Source organism: Stenella coeruleoalba (assembly GCF_951394435.1).
Source record: "Stenella coeruleoalba genome assembly, chromosome: 1".
NCBI classification, from domain to species: Eukaryota; Metazoa; Chordata; class Mammalia; order Artiodactyla; family Delphinidae; genus Stenella; species Stenella coeruleoalba.
The window spans coordinates 177,459,661-177,481,934 of record NC_137169.1 but is presented as its reverse complement, the minus strand read 5'-3'; the positions used below and the strand labels follow the sequence as shown (position 1 = coordinate 177,481,934).

The window sequence follows — 22,274 nt, the reverse complement described above, 5'->3', positions numbered from 1 at the left end:
TTACTAAAATAAAAAATAATTATTAAGAGAAAAAAAAACGGACGGATAGACCCCTAGGACAAATGGTGGAAGAAAAGCTATACAGACAAAATCTCACACAGAAGCATACATATACACACTCACAAAAAGAGGAAACGGGGAAAAAATCATAAATCTTGCTCTCAACGTCCACCTCCTCAATTTGGGATAATTCGTTGTGTATTCATGTATTCCACAGATGCAGGGTACATCAAGTTGATTGTGGAGCTTTAATCCGCTGCTCCTGAGGCTGCTGGGAGAGATTTGCCTGTCTCTTCTTTGTTCTCACAGCTCCCAGGGGCTCAGCTTTGGATTTGGCCCCGCCTCTGCATGTAGGTCGCTGGAGGGCGTCTGTTCTTCGCTCAGACAGGACGGGGTTAAAGGAGCCGCTGATTCGGGAGCTCTGGCTCACTCAGGCCGGGGAGAGGGAGGGGCACGGAGTGTGGGGCGAGCCTGTGGCGGCAGCCGCCGGCGTGACGTTGCACCAGCCTGAAGCGCGCCGTGCGTTCTCCCGGGGGAGTTGTCCCTGGATCCCGGGACCATTGTCCCTGGATCCCGGGGCCGTGGCAGTGGCGGGCTGCACAGGCTCCCCGGAAGCGGGGTGTGGATAGTGACCTGTGCTCGCACACAGGCTTCTTGTTGGCGGCAGCAGGAGCCTTTAGCGTCTCATGCCCGTCTCTGGGGTCCGCGCTTTTAGCTGCGGCTCGCGCCCGTCTCTGGAGCTCCTTTAAGCAGCGCTCTTAATCCCCTCTCCTCCCGCACCAGGAAACAAAGAGGGAAGAAAAAGTCTCTTGCCTCTTCGGCAGCTCCAGACTCTTTCCCGGACTCCCTTCCGGCTAGCCGTGGCATACTAACCCCCTGCAGGCTGTGTTCACGCCGCCAACGCCAGTCGGTGCTCCGACTGAAGCCCAAGCCTCAACTCCCAGCCCCGCCCGCCCCGGCAGGTGAGCAGACAAGCCTCTCGGGCAGGTGAGTGCCGGTCGGCCCTGATCCTCTGTGCGGGAATCTCTCCGCTTTGCCCTCCACACCCTGTTGCTGTGCTCTCCTCCGCGGCTTCGAAGCTCCCCCCTCCGCCACCCGCAGTCTCTGCCCGCGAAGGGCCTTCCTAGTGTGAGAAAACCTTTCCTCCTTCACAGCTCCCTCCCACTGGTGTAGGTCCCGTCCCTATCCTTTTGTCTCTTTATTTTTTTGCCCTACCCAGGTACGTGGGGAGTTTCTTGCTTTGGGGAGGTCTGAGGGCTTCTGCCAGCGTTCAGTAGGTGTTCTGTAGGAGTTGTTCCACGTGTAGATGTATTTCTGGTGTATCTGTGGGGAGGAAGGTGATCTCCGCGTCTTACTCTTTCGCCATCTTCCCGGAAGCCCCAAACTCTGCCATTCTTAACCACGTAGACAGAAATTGTTTTAACTTCTCAGGCAAGGACTTCTCTAACTTTAGAAGTATCATCGTGTGCCACTTTTCACATGAAATTGAGTGTTTGACATACCCCAAAACTGAGTAGAGAATTTATTCATAGCTAAATTTTCTTGATTATAAGCATAGATATCAGGAAATGCTTTTATCTTTCTGTCTGGTGTAAAGTTTGTTTTATATTTCTGTTAAATTTTTAAAATGTTTTTTAGTTTATGGAAAAATGGTTATATAGGAAACAATGTTTACTTGATTATTGCTTCTTGGTGCAATTTAGATAAATAATTTGATGAGGAAACCAAAATATTACTCTATTTCTGCCTTCTAAACTTAGGTTATGGAACTAATGGGAAGTTATTGGGCTCAAAGAATTACGATTAGCCTAATCTTTGGAGTTTGTAACAGCATTTTGTTTGATTTGTTTAAGTATTTATGAAGTTGGAATTTGTTTTGTCAAAAATGTCTAGGTTTTTTTTTTTATAGTTTTTGTTGTGATAATTCTGCAGGAACGAAAATGTCACTTAAATATGTGACCCAAAGAGCTTAGTTGAGTAAAATACAAAATCTCTTGTGTAGTTGTGAAAACAAATATTTGACATTCTTCTTGACCAAAATATATGTCTTCATTTTTGGCATGACCTCTTTATTCTTCAAGTACTTCGGCCTTTGTAAACCTTTGCTGTATTGTAAATACTTTTATTCCGTGAAATTGGAGATTCATTCACACTGGAGCCTTTTCTTAAGTACCTGGCAGCCACATTTCAAAGACTTGTTTTCTTTCTCTCCTTCATAGCAACAGATCAAACCCTTCTAAACCATCTTCCAGTTTCTTAAATATTCTTTTGAGACTATTCCACACATGAATTCCAAACCTAGGCCCGTCTTGCTGTGACTGTAATTCAGTGCTCTTTCAGTCACTTCCTTGATTTCCTGGTTCCACATTCAGAGTCTGCTGCAGTAGCTCTTCTGCCTCGAGCAGAGTATTTCCAGGTGGTTCTCAACTCCATTTAAGTAATGTTTGGTACAAACTCTTCCTTAATCTGTCATTCCACAGGACCACAGGTAGAAACCAAAGACTGAGCTCAGTTCATTTCTTACTACAATAAATGACTCCTTGACAAAAGCATCCTGTTACTACAGTGTTGTTACTCATATGTTCTGGTGAAAAATCTCTTCTCATACCACGTATATGACACTACCTGTCAATTAAATAAGACTGTGTATGAACCATTTAGAATACTATTAGGCAAAATATATCCCCATAGGATGTTCCATATTTCCTCCTCACAATACCTTCCTCCTTAACAGATACTGGTCTTTCCTTTTGCTTAGAAGGATGAAACTTAAGTAGACATACATGATATGGGCCAGAGCCACAAGTTTATCCTTTCTTTTCTGAATTTTAAAAGTAATAACATTCCTGTATTCATCTGGAGTGGGGCAGAGGCCTGTCAAATTCTACCTCCTAAATGTCTCATTAGTCCACCTATTTCTCTGTAGAGCTGCTGCCACCACCTTAATCAAATTGAGAGGAGAGGGGTAGAACATTTGGCTATAGTTAAGTGATAGCATCCTTCTTACATCTCACATTTTAGGCAGTGGAACAACTGTTTATGATCAGGTAGACTGTGTTTTTCAACAACTTTTCCTGCAGTTGATGCAGATTTTTCTTTGTTAAACTGTTTGGATTCAGAAATATAACTCCACCAAAACTTTTTGGTCTTTATTTGGTTTCTACATGGAATTGACCCAACAGTTGACTTTACCCAGATTGATGAGGCTCAGCAAAGTTGCCTCAAAACTTGCGTTAAGAGAAAAATGGTGAGTTTTACAAAAAAAGCCAAATCAGTTCTAGCAAACATGTAATTATCAATAAGCCAGCATTCTGTACTGGCTTTGCTTAGAATCTTTTCAGCTTTACAAAGTCATTCAACTTATTGTGGAAATTAGTTTTTGATATAAATTCTAGAGTTCTGCAGAATTTTTATCAAGTGTCTTGGCTAAGTTGAATGAAATTAACACTCACTGATGCTACCTTGTTCTTGTACCAGATCATAAGCATAGAATACTCTTGAGACATAGTCTTATTAAAGACCATTTGCTTGGACTTCCCTGGTGGTGCAGTGGTTAAGAATCCACCTGCCAGTGCAGGGGACACAGGTTCGATCCCTGGTTCGGGAAGATCCCACATGCCGTGGAGCAGCTAAGCCCGTGCGCCACAGCTACTGAGCCTGCACTGTAGAGCCCGTGCTCCACAACAGAGAAGCTATCACAATGAGAATCCCCTCACCACAACAAAGAGTAGCCCCCACTTGCTGCAACTAGAGAAAGCCTGTGTGCAGTAGTGAAGACCCAACACAGCCAAAAAATTAAAAAATTTTTAAAAAAAATATTCCCTGTCATTACCAAGAATGTGATTGTGGCACATGAGAAGATTTACATTAAAAAAAAAAAAAAGACCATTTGCTTGAACAACTTGGCAGAACCATCTGTTTGACCTGAATGTAATGTTTAAGAATTTCCAAGTTCTATATGGTATGCATCAGTGATCCCTAACCATTTATGGGGTCATTAACTTTATTTTAAATAAATGTCAAACACTGAGGACTGTCTCCCCAGAAAGTGCATGTTCGTACAAAATTGTTCCTTGTTTTTTAGGAGTCTGTGACTCAAACCCACCCTACACATTCTTGAACAGGAAAATTGCCCTCCTCCCTGCCCACCACTTCCATCCCTGGTGTCCCTGCCACCATCCCTTAGTTACCTCAGATATAAACCTAGGAGTAGAATCATTCTTGACTGCTCCCTGCCCTTCATCCCACATCCAGCCCATCATAAAGGGCTGTCAAATTCTACCCCTAAATATCTCACCAGTCCTTCTATTTCTCTGTGGAGCTACTGCCACCACCTTAGGCCAAGCCACCTTCATGTCTTTTCTGTCAGGTGGTAGATGTTCAGTACATTTTATTGAGTGAATGAATAAACAGGACAGAGAATAAGATATAATTAAGGTCAATTGAAATCTTGATCTATTTTCTACAAGGTTATGTTCTGAATATCTATTAAACAGAACGCATTACTGGGAAGAGTCTAATCAAATATGAGCAAACAGCCCATTTTAACTTTGCATTTCGAATTGAATAAAGAGCAGATAAGACAGATCAGACAACTGAGTAGTAGAAGGACCAGAGATATTTTGTCCAGGTCACTCTTCTGCACAAACCGTATTCGGTTATTTTCCTGGTTTGGCTTGTGAAAGAAAGTGCCAAAATAAAATAAAAAAAAATTTAAGTTCAACATTTGCAGCTTCTCAGCAACCAGCCTCTTAGCCGTCTCTCAGAAAAATTTGATTTACCAAATTGGCTCCTTTTAGTTTATCGTTCTTTATTCTTGGAGCCTCACCTCTGACTTCCCATCTTATTTTCCAGAAAATTCTTTCAGCACCACAGACTCCAGTTCAGTGTTCAAACAAAAGAAATTGATTTAAGAGTGTTCTTTAGGGTTAATATATTAATTTGGACATAAACTGCTTTTGTGGACTTTCTGGTGACCTCTTAGTTGCGGCTAAATTGAGTTGTGTAATGAGAGAGAGGGAGAGGAGGGGGCAGGCTTGTGACAGTGCTATGTATGGTGCCAAATAATGGCCTCCAGGGGCAAGAGCAAAATGAAAGACACCAGAGAATCTACTCTTCTTACCAAGAACCTCCTTTTTAGTTTTTGATGACTTTTATGCCATTAATACTTTTTAAGAATATATTGACTTGGAAGATTAATATTGTGAGGTTTTCCTGTTTTGAATTCAGTGTAGTGATTTGCACCTAAAGAAACGAGCAGGGAAACTGCCACCAGCTTTAAACTTGTTAGATGACAAAGGTTAAATTAAAGATTCACACTGAAATATAAAATGCTCGTGACTGACCGTTACCGACATTACAGAGCCCACAGGAAGGGCAGCAGTTTGCCATCCTGGCCCTGTGTTTTAATCACCTGGAGGAGTTTTCAAAAACGTCCCCAGCTTGGACCACATCATCCTCCAAAGGTTCTGGTTTTATTGGTCTCAGGTGTTCCAATGAGCAGAAAGGGCCGAGAACTACTGTGCAGGAGGATAATCCCAACTACAAGAAAAACTACACACCGTGCCCTGACCTTTCACACCATAAGCTTTCAAGTTTACAGTGATGGTTCTTCAGGGAGGGGTTAGAGGAGGCTGCTGTTCAACTTGTTCAAACTACTCCTGCTGCGCGGTCCTGCCTGCCCATCTCCTCGTCCTTTGCCTCATCTGACAGAGCCCACCATCCCCACCCCCCACTTTCCCTCCCACACACAGATACGTGAGCCACTGTGACAGACTGGAGCGTTTTATCCCTCGGAAACACTGGCCTGGGAATGAGGAGTTGAGAACCATTGTGTTAGAAAATCATTTTTATTTTAAATAAATAGGGTGCTTGGGCTTCCCTGGTGGCGCGGTGGTTGAGAGTCCGCCTGCCGATGCAGGGGACGCGGGTTCGTGCCCCGGTCCGGGAGGATCCCACATGCCGCGGAGCGGCTGGGCCTGTGAGCCATGGCCGCTGAGCCTGCGTGTCCAGAGCCTGTGCTCCGCAACGGGAGAGGCCACAGCAGTAAGAGGCCCGCATACTGCCAAAAAAAAAAAAAAAAAAATAGGGTGCTGATTGACTACTGCAACTGAATTTAAAATTTTAATTGTAGTAAGAACACTTAACAGGAGGGCTACCCTCTAAACAGATTTTTCAAGTGGACAATACCACATTGTTAACTATAGGTACCATGTTGTACAGCAGATCCCTAGAACTTAGCTGTGTTACTGAGGTTTTAACCCCGTAGATTAGCAACTCCCTATGTCCCCGAAAATGATCTTATTTTGGTCATCTGATATCTAAATCCCAGGTTCTTTGATCTCGCATGGTGGCATTTTCCCACTAAATATTGTAAAGATTTAATGTGGGACACGGCCCCCAGATGCCATCTTGGATGAAGTGTCCTTCACCCAACTTCTGCACACGCCTGCCTGAGCTGAGGTGCTGGCGGCAGCCATTCCACACTAGGAACTCCAGTCGGAAGAGCCAGGTGCAAGGCCTCTGCACGTAGCCCGCTGTGAGCAAGTGAAATCCGACTAAGCACAAAGGAAAAAAAAACCCATCTCAGAGCTGTGACTATTTTCAAGGCTACTGTTTTTCTCTGTGGAGCACTGCCTTTGGAGCAAAACAAGGAAGAAGCACGTGATTCTAATGTTCAGCACAGAAGAACGGCTACTGCAGGCCAGCTTCTCCAACTCTGAAGGCACTCTAGCCATGTGGCTGACAGGGTCTTGGTGTTCCGGCCGGATGTAAGGCCTGAGCATCTGAGGTGGGAGAGCTGAGTTCAGGACATTAGAGCACCAGAGACCTCCTGGCCTCACATAATACCAGTCAGTGAAAGCTCTCTCAGAGATCTCCGTCTCAATGCTAAGACCCAGCTCCACTCAATGACCAGCAAGCTACAGTGCTGGACACCCCATGACAAATAGCAAGACAGGAGCACAACCCCACCCATTAGCAGAGAGGCTGCCCAAAATCATACTAAATTCACAGACACCCCCAAACACACCACCAGATGCGGTCCTGCCCACCAGAAAGACAAGGTCCAGCCTCATCCACCAGAACACAGGTACTAGTCCCCTCCACCAGGAAGCCTACACAACCCACTGAACCAACCTTACCCGCTGGGGGCAGACACCAAAAAACAACGGGAACTACAAACCTGCAGCCTCTGAAAAGGAGACCCCAAACACAGTAAGTTAAGCAAAATGAGAAGACAAAGAAATATGCAGCAGATGAAGGAGCAAGGTAAAAACCCACCTGACCAAACAAATGAAGAGGTAATAGGCAGTCTACCTGAAAAAGAACTCAGAGTAATGATAGTAAAAATGATCCAAAATCATGGAAATACAATGGAGAAAATACAAGAAACGTTTAAAAAGGACCTTGAAGAACTAAAGAGCAACCAAACAATGATGAACAACACAATGAATGAAATTAAAAATTCTCTAGAAGGAATCAGTAGCAGAATAACTGAGGCAGAAGAACGTATAAGTGACCTGGAAGATAAAATAGTGGAAATAACTACCACAGAGCAGGATAAAAAAAAAGAATGAAGAGAATTGAGGACAGTCTCAGAGACCTCTGGGACAACATTAAACTTACCAACATTCGAATTATAGGGGTCCCAGAAGAAGAAGAGAAAAAGAAAGGGACTGAGAAAATATTTGAAGAGATTATATGGGAAAATCTCTTAATATGGGAAAGGAAAACTTCCTTAATATGGGAAAGGAAGTAGTCAATCAAGTCCAGGAAGTGCAGAGAGTCCCATACAGGATAAATCCAAGGAGAAACACGCCAAGACACATATTAATCAAACTATCAAAAATTAAATACAAAGAAAAAATATTAAAAGCAGCAAGGGAAAGCAACAAATAGCATACAAGGGAATCCCCATAAGGTTAACAGCTGATCTTTCAGCAGAAACTCTGCAAGCCAGAAGGGACTGGCAGGACATACTTAAAGTGATGAAAGGGAAAAACCTTCAACCAAGATTACTCTACCCAGCAAGGATCTCATTCAGATTCAATGGAGAAATTAAAACCTTTACAGAAAAGCAAAAGCTAAGAGAATTCAGAACCACCAAACCAGCTTTACAACAAATCCTAAAGGAACTTCTCTAGCAGGAAACACAAGAGAAGGAAAAGACCTACAATAACAAACCCAAAACAATTAAGAAAATGGTAATAGGAACATACATATTGATAACTACCTTAAACGTAAATGGATTAATGCTCCAACCAAAACACATAGACTGGCTGAATGGATACAAAAACAAGACCCGTGTATATGCTGTCTATAAGAGACCCACTTCAGACCTAGGGACACATACGGACTGAAAGTGAGGGGATGGAAAAAGATATTTCATGCAAATGGAAATCAAAAGAAAACTGGAGTAGCAATTCTCATGTCAGAAAAAATAGACTTTAAAATAAAGACTATTACAAGAAACAAAGAAGGACACTACATAATGATCAAGGGATCAATCCAAGAAGAAGATATAGCAATTGTAAATACTTATGCACCCGACATAGGAGCACCTCAATACATAAAGCAAATGCTAACAGCTATAAAAGGGGAAACAAACAGTAACACAATCATAATAGGGGACTTTAACACCCCACTTTCACCAATGGACAGATCAACCAAAATGAAAATAAATAAGGAAACACAAGCTTTAAATGATACATTAAACAAGATGGACTTAATTGATATTTATAGGACATTCCATCCAAAAACAACAGAATAAACTTTCTTCTCAAGTGCTCATGGAACATTCTCCAGGATAGATCATATCTTGGGTCACAAATCAAGCCTTGGTAAATTTAAGAAAATTTCAATCATATCCAGTATCTTTTCTGACTACAATGCTATGAGACTAGATATCAGTTACAGGAAAAAAATCTGTAAAAAATACAAACACATGGAGGCTAAACAGTACACTACTAAATAACCAAGAGATCACTGAAGAAATCAAATAGGAAATCAAAAAATACCTAGAAACAGATGACAATGAAAACACGATGACCCAAAACGTATGGGATGCAGCAAAAGCAGTTCTAAGAGGGACGTTTATAGCAATACAAACCTACCTCAAGAAACAAGAAAAATCTCAAAACAACCTAAAGCAATTAGAGAAAGAAGAACAAAAAACCCTCAAAGTTAGCAGAAGGAAAGAAATCACAAAGATCAGATCAGAAATAAAAAGAAATAATGGAAACGATAGTGAAGATCAGTAAAACTAAAAGCTGGTTCTTTGAAAAGATAAACAAAATTGATACACCATTAGCCAGACTCATCAAGAAAAAAAGAGAGAAGACTCAAATCAACAGAATTAGAAATGAAAAAGGAGAAGTGACAACTGACACTGCAGATACAAAGGATCATGAGAGATTACTACAAGCAACTATAGGCCAATAAAATGGACAACCTGGAAGAAATGGACAATTTCTTAGAAAAGCACAACCTTCCGAGACTGGACCAGGAAGAAATAGAAAATATAAACAGACCAATCAGAAGCACTGAAATTGAAACTGTGATTAAAAATCTTCCAACAAACAAAAGCCAAGGACCAGATGGATTTACAGGTGAATTCTATCAAACATTTAGAGAAGAGCTAACACCTATCCTTCTCAGACTCTTCCAAAATATAGCAGAGGGAGGAACACTCTCAAACTCCTTCTACAAGGCCACCATCACCCTGATACCAAAACCAGACAAAGATGTTACAAAAAGAAAGAAAATTACAGGCCAGTATCACTGATGAACATAGATGCAAAAATCCGCAACAAAATATTAGCAAACAGAATCCAACAGCACATTAAAAGGATCATACACCATGATCAAATGGGGTTTATCTCAGGAATGCAAGGATTCTTCAATATATGCAAATCAATCAATGTGATACACCATATTAACAAACTGAAGGAGAAAAACCATATGATCATCTTAATAGATGCAGAAAAAGCTTTTGAAAAAATTCAACACCCATTTATGATAAAAACTCTCCAGAAAGTAGGCATAGAGGGAACTTACCTCAGCATAATAAAGGCCATATATGACAAACCCACAGCCAACATCGTTCTCAATGGTGAAAAACTGAAAGCATTTCCACTAAGATCAGGAACAAGACAAGGTTGCCCACTCATCACTCTTATTCAACATAATTTTGGAAGTTTTAGCCACAGCAATTAGAGAATAAAAAGAAATAAAAAGAATCCAAATTGGAAAAGAAGTAAAACTGTCACTGTTTACAGATGTCATGATACTATACATAGAGAGTCCTAAAGATGCCACCAGAAAACTACTAGAACTAATCAATGAATTTGGTAAAGTAGCAGGATACAAAATTAATGCACAGAAATCTCTTGCGTTCCTATACACTAATGACGAAAAATCTGAAAGAGAAATTAAGGAAGCACTCCCATTTACCACTGCAACAAAAAGCATAAAATATCTAGGAATAAACCTACCTAAGGAGACAAAAGACCTGTATGCAGAAAATTATAAGACACTGATGAAAGAAATTAAAGATGATACAAACAGATGGAGAGATATACCATGTTCTTGGATTGGAAGAATCAACATTGTGAAAAGGACTATACTAGCGAAAGCAATCTACAGATTCAATGCAATCCCCATCAAACTACCAATGACATTTTTCACAGAACTAGAACAAAAAAATTTCACAGTTTGTATGGAAATGCAAAAGACCCCGAATAGCCAAAGCAATCTTGAGAACGAAAAACAGAGCTGGAGGAATCAGGCTCCCTGACTTCAGTCTATGCTACAAAGCTACAGTAATCAATACAGTATGGTACTGGCACAAAAACAGAAAGATAGATCAATGGAACAGGATAGAAAGCCCAGAGATAAACCCACACACATATGGTCAACTTATCTTTGATAAAGGCGGCAAGAATATACAATGGAGAAAAGACAGCCTCTTCAATAAGCGGTGCTGGGAATACTGGACAGCTATATGTAAAAGAATGAAATTAGAACACTTCCTAACACCATACACAACAATAAACTCAAAATGATTAAAGACCTAAATGTAAGACCAGACACTATAAAATCTCAGAGGAAAACATAGGCAGACACTCTATACCATAAATCACAGCAAGATCCTTTTTGACCCACCTCCTATGGGTAAAAGAAATGGAAATAAAAAAAATAAGCAATGGGACCTAATGAAACTTCAAAGCTTTTGCACAGCAAAGGAAACTATAAGCAAGTTGAAAAGACAACCCTCAGAATGGGAGAAAATATTTGCAAACGAAGCAACTGCCAAAGGATTAATCTCCAAAATATACAAGCAGCTCATGCAGCTCAATATCAAAAAAACAAACAACCCAAACCAAAAGGGGCCAGAAGACCTAAATAGACATTTCTCCAAAGAAGGTATACAGACTGCCAACAAACACATGAAAGAATGCTCAACATCACTAATCATTAGAGAAATGCAAGTCAAAACTACAATGAGGTATCACCTCACACCAGTCAGAATGGCCATCATCAAAAAATCTAGAAACAATAAATGCTGGAGAGGGTGTGGAGAAAAGGGAACCCTCTTGCACTGTTGGTAGGAATGTAAATTGATACAGCCAGTATGGAGAACAGTATGGAGGTTCCTTAAAAAACTAAAAATAGAATTACCATATGACCCAGCAATCCCACTACTGGGCATATACCCTAAGAAAACCGTAATTCAAAAAGACACATGCACCCCAATGTTCATTGCATCATTATTTACAATTGCCAGGACAAGGAAGCAACCTAAGTGTCCATCATCAGATGAATGGATGAAGAAGATGTGGCACATATATACAATGGAATATTACTCAGCCATAAAAAGAAACCAAATTGAGTTATTTGTAGTGAGGTGGATGGACATAGAGTCTGTGATACAGAGTGAAGTAAGTCAGAAAGAGAAAAACAAATACCGTATGCTAACACATACATGTGGAATCTAAAAAAGAAAAAGGTTCTGAAGAACCTAGGGGCAGGACAGGAATAAAGATGCAGATGTAGAGAATGCACTTGAGGATGCGGAGAGGGGGAAGGATAAGCTGAGACGAAGTGAGAGAGTGGCATGGACATATATACACTACCAAATAGCTGGTGGGAAGCAGCTGCATAGCACAGGGAGAACAGCTCCGTGCTTTGTGACCACCTAGAGGAGTGGGATAGGGAGGGTGGGAGGGAGACGCAAGAGGGAGGGGATATGGGGATATATGTATACGTAGAGCTGATTCACTTTGTTATACAGCAGCAACTAACACAACAATATAAAGCAATTATACTCCAATAAAGATGTTAAAAAAAAATTAAGGTGGGTGGTGTTATATGCCTGAGTTGTGGTGGCTTTTCTCTCCTCTCTCAAAAAGGACCAAGTGTTACGGCAGCGTGACGAGTGTGGGAAGCACATGACCAACCATGAAGTCAGCAGTAACTCTTTTCTTTTATTCTTTGTTAACCAGTTGATTCAACAAGATAAACGGGTACAACTGGAAACTTGATATGAAACATTAAGGAAATTGAATTTCCTGCTGTCTTTGGAAGGAGTCTGTAGGAGTGTTGGGGGTGAACTGGTGTCACAAAGGGCGTTAGCTAAGAGTTTGTTGGTGATACTTCCTGGACTTTTCTTCAAGACCAGACACAGCTGAGCTTTGACGAGCAGCTGCTAAAACGGGTCAGAAAGCAAGAGTGGAAGTAGTGTGTGAAAACCTCGTGGGAGTTTTAACTTGGGGATTATAAACCCAGACTTTCTCTACCTGAATTACCTCTCAGAGTACATTTGGTGAAAGGAATATTTCAACAAAGCTGCATTTTAAAAAATCTGTTGTGTTCTAAATTAATTGAAGTACGTGGTTCTTCCGAGATTGGGTTTTGCTGTCTCCCCACTGCTAGGTGGCGCTCTAGGACAGGAATTCCGTTGCCAAACCTGGTGCTAAAAATCTTTTCCTTGAAATACTTTGTTTCACAGCACTGTAGAGTTTCAGTGGTGGAAATGGATGGATTCTGGAGCTCACTTCATCCAACCTTTCTTTTTACTTGAAAAAAACAAAGTGACGTAAGTGACTTCTTTGGGAAGTAAGGGTCTTGGAGTAATTCTCATAGGATGCTCTTACCACACTTTAAAATTTCTTCTAATTTGACCCTACAAGAAGCTGTCACAGAGCTCTCTCTTTACAGAACTTAGACTTTAACACTCTATGTCCATCTTTATTACGTGAAGGTGGAGGGGAAACACCAACATAACCATATTTGGAAGCTACAACTACTAATGCTACCTTGCTCCATTGAAAAAGTTCTAAGGAAAAAAAAAGTCACCTTTCCATCTTTATTTTGGACTTTCCAAGCAGATGTGTTTTTACCCTCTTTTATAAACTTCTGTTGTAAAAAAAAAAAATGCAAAATTCTTACAATTTAAGCACATTTTGAGTCTTTAAAGGGATTTTCTTATCCCAGGGCATTAAATTGTGTGTGTTTGTGTTTTCTTGGGGGAAGGTCCGTGGCTTCCTTGGATCGTCAAGAATGATTAAGAATGCCTTCAGGAATCTTGCAGCCTGTGTTAAAAGACTATAGAGGAAATGGAAATCAACTGTTAACTCTTGTGAGTTCACTCTCTGGTGAAGACAAGCAACTTCTATGGTGCAGAGAATGGGTTTGACTCACAACAAGATCTTGAATCAGTTCTAATAACCGTCACTTCATAGGGCTGTACACATCACAAAGCAGCAGAGACAGCTGCCATCAAAAGCTAATGAGTTTGGGTCACATTAGCACAAGGATCGTATATAAGTTCAGCACCCTGTTCACTTCTGGGCAACACCGCATTTACAGAAGAGGTAGACCATCATTCCCAAGAGTATTGCTTGAATAATAAGAGCTTTATCGAGTTTATGTAAGGTGCCACAAGCTGCTTGTTACAGATTATCCGCTTTATACAGATCACCTCATTTCAGCACCACTGTGGAGTAGGTACTAGTACTCCTGTTTTACAGATAAGAAAATTGAGGCACAGAAAGGTTAAGTATCTTGCCCACACTGACAGAAATTAATATTGTGTCATAAGAATGTTAATATTAACTTACTAAGTACTTATTATATGCCATACCTTCTACATCTTTTATTTAATTTTCACAGCATCCCTATTACTATTCCTGTTTTACAAGAGGAGAAACTTGAGGCTCAGAAAATTAAGTTACCCAAAGTCACATCTAGTAAGTGGCAGGAACTAAATGTCTGACTCCTCCAAAGAGTTGTCTACATTGTCTCAAACCATGCTTCTTCTATTCCCTCTTAAACCCCCTCCACTTCCACCCACACCACTGTATCGAAAGTGCTCCTGTAGAGGTCACCGGTAACCTCCACATTGCTGATGCTAGGAGTCAGCCCTCAGTCCTCATCTTGCCTGACCCATCGGTAGCATTTGACGCCCTTTCTCTCCTTCAGAATGCCACGTTCTCTAGGGTTCCCTCCTACTTGTTGGTTAATGCTTGGCATCTCCTTTCCTGGCTCCTCCTACTTCCCCCTGACCTCTTAATGCTGGAGGACACCAGCCTTCACTTTCTTGGTGAGTTCCTCCAGTCCCATGGCTTTTAATTATCATCTATATGTTCCCACATATTTATCTCCAGCCCAGACCTCTCTCCTGAACTATATACTCAAATGCCCGCTTGACCTCTACACTCAGATACCCAAACATCTGAAACTTAGCAGGTCCAAAATGGAACTCATGGTCTTTGCCCTGTCTGCAACCAAAACCATGCCTTGTACAGAGTCTTCTGTAAGCCACGTGATTGCAACTCCCTCCATCTAACTACACAGGCCAAAACCCTGGGAGTTATCACCAACTCTCCTCTTTCTCTCACATCCTGCACCCAATCAGCGGGGGAGTCCTACTGGCTTTACCTTCAAAATGTATCTGGCATCCGACCCCTTCCCCACCACGCCTGCTCCTACCACCTGGTCTGAATCACGGTGTGTAGCCCAGGTTACTTCAGCAGCCTCATCTGGCTTCCCTGCGTCCTGCGTTGCTCTTTCACTCTGTTCTCCGCAAAGCAGTCAGAGAGAAACTTTCAAACCATAAGTTGGAAGGAATCTCTCCTCTGCTTGAGACCCTCCAAGGGCTCCCAGTTCTACTCAGAGTCCTTACAGTGGCCCTCAGTGGCATTGCCAGATAAAATGCAGGATGCCCAGTGAACCTTGGATTTCAGATAAGCAGCAAATCATTTTTTAGTGTAAGTATGTCTCATGCAATATTTGGGACATAGTTATACTTAAAAATATTCATTGTTTATCTGAAATTCAAATGTAACTGGAATACATATTTTTATTTGCTAACTCTGCCAACCCTACCCGCAAGGCCCTAGCTGACGTGTGCCCCCCATTACCTTCTGCCCCCATCCCCACAACCTCCCCCTTGCTCACTCCATTCCTCCCACACTGACCTCGCTTTCCTCGAGTAAAACAGGCAGCTCCCACTATTGGCTTTGCCTTGGCTCTTCTCCCTCTAGTATCTGCATCTTCTCAAAGAGGTCATTTTGAAAATTACTACTTGACCCCGCACTCCCAGTGCCTCCTGCTTTCTTCCATAGCACCTAACATCTAACGTATGATGTAACTTCTTATTGTGTATTGTCTGTCTCCAGCAACCAGAATATGAACTCCACAAGCAGGTATTTTTACCTATTTTGTTCACTATTATATCCCAAGGGGCTAAAACAATAGCACATAGGTACCTGATAAATATTTGTTGAATGAATGAATGATTTCAAAAGACTACGCTCCTTTCCATTGCGTTATATCCCCTCTGTTTCAACTTGTCTTATGAAAAATATTTGAAGAACCGGAGAGTGTGTGGTTTGGAGAGGAGGTTATTGGCTGAGGCGGGGATTGCACGTATATCCCAGCTGTGATGGTCCTTCTGTCCTGGGACATTCTGGGTCAAGGCACGGGGACTGTCCATGTCTCTCTGCCCAGGCAATCACCAAGTCCCTCAGCACCCTATTTAACAAAAAGTTGTTTATTTTCTATATGCCAGGCCCCATGCTAAACTCCAAGGGTATGAGAATAAACAAGATACTTCCTACCTAGAAGGACCTTATAGTGGGGTTGAGGTTCCTGCTTGTCTGATAAAACAAAACTGGGAATTGGGCCTGACTGACCACATTTGCCCCCTTTCCAAAGAAAGCACCACAGCTTCCAAACACCCTCTATATCCAATCATCTCCCCCCAGGTTTTTTCCTACTCTGGTAATCCCCAGAGAAAAAGCAAAGTGAATATTAAGCAGCAGCAGTGAGAAGAACATCTGCTCTAACCTCACTGTGACCCCGATGCACTGGGCAGAGATAAATTAAAGCAAGCACAGGAAGCCTGTTGGCGTCAGTCTCGAATGACGCCAACAGGAAGTTGGAGCGGGAGAGGGAGGATGAGAGAGTGCACACATGGGCCCCGAGAAGCAGACTTGCCGCTGAAAATCATTTCCTCCTAGAATGTCCCAGTAGGAAAAATAATCGTTAACAACTAGAATAACAACGTTTACTCAATAACTTTGTGTAAATTTGCAACCCACCTTATTTCTGCACTGTTATGTTCCTGAATTACTGATTAGAGAAATCACCATCTCAGTATGCAGTTGCTAACTAGAAAACTCTACAGCGGTTTGCAGAAATGTAGTAGGAATATGGCTAAAATGCATAAACTAGAAGATGGAGCAAGAAGTAGCTTTGGGGGAGGAAGATTTTCTCTTCTCTCTCTCCCCCTTCATTCCGGGTGAACCTTCAGCTTGTACTGGTCACTCAGTGAGAGGGCTGTCATTTTCTAATTCAATGAAAAGTTACTATGGCCTATTTGACACAGGCTGTAAAACTTCCTGTTTCCATGGTACTAAATTTACCAAAAGAGCTCATCCTTTACTAAAAGAAGACAGTTCCCTAGTGCAACTGACCAGGCAGAGAGAGGGTTAAAAAAAAAAAAAGAGGCCTTGGGATCAACTAAATGCCAGTAGCAAGAACTTGTTCTTTCTTTTTGTGAAAACTGACCAGATGCTAGCTGGAACTCAGGACACCTTAGATGACAGCCCAGGGCTCTAGAGGGAAATCCTACACCTGCCAGATCTTGTAAGGCAGAACTGGCCCAGCCAAACTGGGGAGGAGCCATACTGATCCTCAGCATTCTTAGATTTTCATTTTCAACTCTTCTCTCTCTGACCTTTGTTTGCTGCCCCCCATGAGGGGCCCTGCCCTGCCCTCCCCCATCACAGCACATGCAGGCCCTGTTAGGCAGCATGACCCTTGTTTCACTTTTTAGAGGCAGGATTGGGCTATCCAGTTTAAAACTTTACCCATCACTCTTAGTAACTATTAGTGTCTTATAGTGAAATCTAGTCCCCTGACTAAATCTTCCCTCTTTTTTTTTTTAACAATTGCACATATAAAGGGAGAGAGTCTATGCTCTCTGCATATTTGCTTCAACAACTTGAAGATTTCCCCATCAGTCCTTTACCTTTGGCTTAACATCATGTTTTTCTTTTTCTTGGTATTGTCCTAGGAGGAAGTATCTTTATTTTTTTTTTTTAGGAGGAAGTATCTTAAACTTGTTTTGGCACTGGGCATTTATCCTTCCTATCACCTTGATGAGGTGGGAATCTTGGAATAAATAAGATTCAAATTGCAAAAATAATTTTTAAAATTAATTAAATAATCTTACTTGAAAAAGATTACACCTTGAGCACCAGAGTAAGAGCACTATTTTCAATCATTTTAGTAGATCATGTCCCAAGAACAAAACGCTCAGGGCAGGCCCAGCAGACTGTCCACAACCATTAGGAACATTCAGGCTGAATGTTCAGCACCATTACTTTCATGTTAAAGGTTAATAAAATTTCCGCTGCTGCAAAAACTAGGATCTGATGGGATCCATTTACAACTTTATCCCGAACCCCAATCTTCTTCCCAGGGAACTTAGCCATCTAGGAGGGGAATGTGATAAAACCAAGTCAAAAGGAATAGCTAATGACTGTTAGCATTTCGATGACCTTTCTTGGAGCGCTTGTCTTTTGGAGAAGCAGTGAATGAATCAAGAAAATGAGGCTTTAAATGTCCAGGACCAAATAGGCCCTTCTTAGCTGCTATACCTCAAAGTAATACAAGAATTAACTTAAGTTCTGCAACTATGCCAAGAAGAAACCATTCCATTGACGCTCATCATAACTGAGACCACTTTTATTTCCTAAGCAACCCTCCCCTTCTCCAGACAGACGCCAGTTTCCCTTGTTTCTAATTCCTCACCTGTGGCAACATGAAGTGGTATTATTTTAACTATGAAAAGATGTTAAATTTCTTCATCACTTTGTCCAGAAATGTGTGATCCAGTCACATACAAAATGAAAGATGGCCGTTAAAGATTTCCTCCAAGATAACTAAGTCTCCACTTCCCCCAACTCAAAGGACCCATTTTAAACTGAGGAATATGCTCTAAGAGGAAACACTAAAGCCAAGTGTGAATAAATGTCTAGCCCACTGGTCCTGGATGGCTAAAGCCCAGCTTCTTCATTCAATCAACAAATACTTGCCAGGGACCTACCATGTGTCAGGCATTGTGCTAGATGCTGAAGACAGATGTCGTTCCTGTCTGTAAGGATTGATTCCACAGTTTGGTGAGAGGATGGGCAGGATGGCGGGAACTTGCCGATGAGCAGCCACTGTAGGCTTGATAAATGCTCTGTGGAGTGTGTTTAGGGAGCCTCGGCAGCAGAGAAGGCCTGACCCAGCCTAGGGCTGGAGAGCAGGATACGTTGCAGGCAAGACTTCTCTGAAGTTTTCGCCTATGCTAGGTTTTGAATTTCATATTACCTGTCTCCGGTTTTAGTGCATAGAAGATATTTAAAAACCACTGGAAAGGTATTTCAAAAGCACAAAAGGAAGAAAGGAAGTATGGGAGACATATTCCAGTTGCGGGAGAGATGGGGAGTTTAAAAAATAAGTTTAAGGAAAATACCCAGAACCTCTAAAGAAGCTAAAAGATGATCTTATGACCTTTTATGTCAAGCTAAGGGCATTTTCTAAAGAGCCTACCTAACTTTATTTGCCCAACTGATCATGGCCCAAACATTTTACAAGTCTGTAAAATTTATAAAGTGATTCTCTTTTTTGCCAATTTAAAGAAGATAAGTCTGAGGTTTGTAGTTTATTGTCCTGTAGGACATTACCCAAATTGAAACTAACTTAGCAAATTTATTTCACCATTCTTTTTTCTTTTCTTCATTAATTATAGAAATCCCAAGTTTTCACATTGCCTTTAAAAACAACGTTGCCATCCTGCTGGTTTCATCACTAGAGTTAATAAAACTTTGAAATGAGCTCACTATTTTTTGTTTAAAAATCAGGCTTGTAACATTTTGGGAATTACCCTTTGATAGATAAGTATGACCAGAAACTAATAGCTCATTATAAAAGCATATATGGTATGCAAAGTGTTTATTAAATAAAGGTTTTGAATTTAGTGGTATTACCCAACCCTTATTAGCTATGTTCTCCTCTGTTTTTCCATCATAAGAAAAATAGGGATATTCAGTAATGATCTAGCCTCAGCACTTTCATCTAGGCAGCAATCTCAACTATTGATCTGTCACCTATGTGAACTAACAGGGACCTTTTTTCACTGCTTCATCTAGGGGCCTATGGAAATGTTAATTTGTGGGGGTTTTTCCTTGTGCTTTAAAACACATATACATTTACAGAGATTAATTTGAGAACACCAGAACCATATAGTACCATGTAGAAATTAAGAAAGTGTATACCTGCTAGGAAACAAGCTTATAGCCTGCTGGAAGTAGTGCAGTACTGTGATTAGGACACTTTCTTCTGAGCTTGGCCATGACAAGATCCAAAACTTCTGACATGAATTTAAACTGAGTAAGTTTTAAATAAGTTCATGGTTATTTTTAAAGAAGTTCATTTCTTCTTCACTTAATTAATTGCATATAAACTGAGAGACAAGTGTATAGATAAATAAGGTGGAGAGTGAGTATGCACCAAGCAAAGAGACCACATGTGCAGAGGTATAGAGATGTGGGGAGCAAGGGAAGAGTGTATCTGAGGAACTCCAAGTAGATCAGTACGACTGGATCACTGAGCAGATAAGGTAATGAAGAAATAAAGCTGCCCCAAATAGACAGAAGCCAAATGAAAATGGGCCTTGCAGGCCATACAAAGGAGTGGAGATTTCTGAGGGCAATAAGGAGTCATTGAAGGATTTCAAATGCACTTTGTAAAGATCACTTTGATAGCAAATATGAAGCATAGACTGAAGGAGGCAAGATTGAAAACAGGGTCACTCGTTAAGAGGTTATTGCAATAGTCCATAATTCATGTAGAAGTAGTGAAGGCCTAAAGGAGGACATAGGGGATAGGGAGGATCAGATTACCTCCCCTTGAAAAGGAAACTGTCCAAAGATCTTATCAGAAAGTATAATTCTTGGGGCTTCACTGGTGGCGCAGTGGTTGAGAGTCCGCCTGCCGATGCAGGGGACATGGGTTCGTGCCCCGTTCCGGAAAGATCCCACATGCCGCGGAGTGGCTGGGCCCGTGAGCCATGGCCGCTGAGCCTGCGCGTCCGGAGCCTGTGCTCCGCAACGGGAGAGGCCACAACAGTGAGCAGCCAGCGAACGGCAAAAAAAAAAAAAAAGAGAGAAAGTATAACTCTTTCCCATGTCTTGTCTCCACATCTATTTGTATGAAAGCGAAGAGAGAACAATAACATTCCAAGCAGGAATTTTATCTGTGTGTCTTGAATCTGTTCAGGGAATAATATTGTTTCACATTTGGCGTCTCCAGCTGTATCTTTTGCTGTACATACATTTAAGAACTCAAAGTCTATGAAACTTTCCCCATGTTCCTAAGAAGAGCACCCTGAGAGGACCTGGTCATGTGGCAGAAACCTTGAACTACAGTTATCTCCCTTCAAGACTTTTGGAAACAGAAATTTTTCATTTTTACCATTCCAATGAATCACTTATAACTAATCAAAGCTCCTTTTCTTAAAAAAATGCATCATTTTCTTTTGCTAAAGTTGGTATTTCTTTGGCATGTAGTGGAAAGATAGATAAGTTGATCTCTTAGAGGGGACTAGGATCCCAAGTGGTCATTTAAGAACGAGAAGGAGACAGCTGGAGTCCAGGACCTAAAGCCAACTGGGAAATTGGTGGAGTAAAGATCTCCAAAAATTCTCTCTTTCATAAAAGCAAAGAAAACGTTGGCAACATTGTGAGAATCATCTTGTTCAGAACTCTGGAAATTAACCAAAGGCTTGCAGCAATCCGAGGAAAGTTCAAGAAAAACTTGGTGAGAAGAGCACGCATTGTGGCATTTTAACTTGCCCTATTTCCATTCCCTCTTTCCCCAGCATCATGGTGGTCTTGAAACCAACAATCACAGTGAAAATCAGCAGCGTGGCAGCTACTGTAGGGGCGCAGTAGGACTGGAGCTTCTTCACAGTCCCATTACCAGAGAACTTTTATTTTTTGACCTGTCTAGCAGTTCCCTGGAAGACTCCACTAACAAGTATATCTTTATTTGACTTGAGGCAGAGTTCAACCAGTGCAAACAACTTATTCCCTGGGGATATTTATTGAAAACAATCAGAGACAATTATTTTACATCATGAATGCCTGAGGCAGTAGATAATAGTTGGGACAGTAGCTGAACCAAAAGTCTTAAAAGAAAAGTAGGGCATGAGATATACCTAGAACTTTGAAAAGCTCTGATGTACGTATTCCTGAGATTCCAGAAAGCTGTTTGAGGCTGTGCATATGCTCTGGAAAGAATGAACTTGGACCCCTACAGCACATTATATACAAAATTAACTCAAAATGGATCAAAGACCTAAGAAAATACAGGCATAAATCTCAGTGACCTTGGATTAGCAATGATTTCTTGGATATGACACCAAAAACACAGGCAACGAAAGAAAAAACAGACAAATTGGATTTCATCAAAATAATTTTGTACTTCAGAGGATACATCAGGAAAATGAAAATATAGCCCAAAGAATGGGAGAGAGTTTTTGCAAATATATAAGGGACTTGTGTCTAGAATATATAAAGAAATCTTACAACTCAGTAACAAAAAGGCAACCAGCCCAATTAAAATGGGCAAAGGATCTTAATAGATATTTCTCCAAAGAAGGTAAACAAATGGCCAATAAACACACTAAAAGGTGCTAAACATCATTAGCAATTAGG

General features: G+C 41.2%; 1 protein-coding gene across 1 annotated transcript in view; it reads left to right on the top strand.

Moving 5' to 3' along the window:
* Positions 1 to 310: 310 nt before the first annotated feature.
* FAM163A (family with sequence similarity 163 member A) overlaps positions 311 to 22,274 on the top strand; it is a 120,916-nt gene continuing 98,952 nt past the window's right edge. The window contains exon 1 of the mRNA XM_079924273.1: positions 311 to 987. The gene's annotated coding sequence lies outside the window, so the exon portion shown is untranslated. The remainder of the gene's footprint in view (positions 988 to 22,274) is intronic.